Source organism: Hypanus sabinus, unplaced genomic scaffold (genome assembly GCF_030144855.1).
Source record: "Hypanus sabinus isolate sHypSab1 unplaced genomic scaffold, sHypSab1.hap1 scaffold_851, whole genome shotgun sequence".
Lineage (NCBI taxonomy): Eukaryota > Metazoa > Chordata > Chondrichthyes > Myliobatiformes > Dasyatidae > Hypanus > Hypanus sabinus.
The window spans coordinates 197,891-199,087 of NW_026781704.1; positions in this window are offsets into that span (position 1 = coordinate 197,891).

The window sequence follows — 1,197 nt, forward strand, 5'->3', positions numbered from 1 at the left end:
CTCTGGATGCACACTGCAGGACAAAGATAATGCTACACACTGGGTAGATATCCAAGAAGGATCCTGAGAAATAAAAACTGATCCTCCTCAGTATGACTGCAGTGGTAACAGCCATTATGTCCGCCGTTGCCATGGCCACCAGGTAGCGAGTGGTACAGGTGGAGAGGCCGCACTTCCCCCGAGACAGGATCCCAATCGCAACTAGATTCACTGTGGAAAGAGATGAGAAATAAAATTGAGAAATAATAATTGAGGACAATAATTTTTTGAGCATGAGTATACATTAGAAAGTTCAAAAAATAATACTGTCCTTCACGCTCCCGTGTGCAACCGAGACCCAGTGCTGGCATCAGCTTGATATTTGGGTGCTGATATAATGCTATAAATCGAAGGAAATAAGTTGCAGGGTGAGCGAAGTTCTCTTTGGATGACAAGTGAACAACGAAATCTTTAATCACCCTACGCATCACCCCGCAAATTCCCACGAGCGGACTGACTGTGGGTTTCCGTGTGCGAATCCTTACAGCGTCGACCCTGCCTGACTGGAATCCAAGCATCTTCATTCAGCTGGTAACAAACGATTCCAACATAAACCTTGTGAGCATTTTGTTTTTAGTCCATTCCAAAGTCTCTGTTGTACGTAAACATGGCGTGCCCACATGCAGTTGGTGCGATTTCGGCAAAATCATAGATACACAGAAAACCTCCAGCACAATGCAGGCCTTTCGGCCCACAGATCTGTGTCGAACATGTCCCTACCTTAGAACTACATAGACTTACACATAGCCCTCTATTTTTCTCAATCGATGCAGTAAACTCTCTGAAAATGTGATAAAGAAAGGAGAATTATCAGAGTGATCATCAGAACGAAGAACATTTCCAAAATGATTTGTGAAGAGTGATGATGGTCAGCATTCGTTCAGAGTGATGATGGTCAGGATTGTGTCCTGCACCGTCAACCAGACATTTAAGATTGCAGTTCGCTCAACCACGACCTCTTTAACCTGTGTAGCCGGCTGGGGACTCTGATATTTCATTATTCTCATACCAGGGTGAAATAAATCTATCAGCCATGGTAACCCGACCTACCTCGCGAGGAGGAGAGCTCCGAGTCAGCGACGTGGAAACTTTAGTGCGGGTGCAGAGGAGGTTGCTGCCTGGACTAGGTGGTATGACTTGAGAGGACAGATTGAGCGA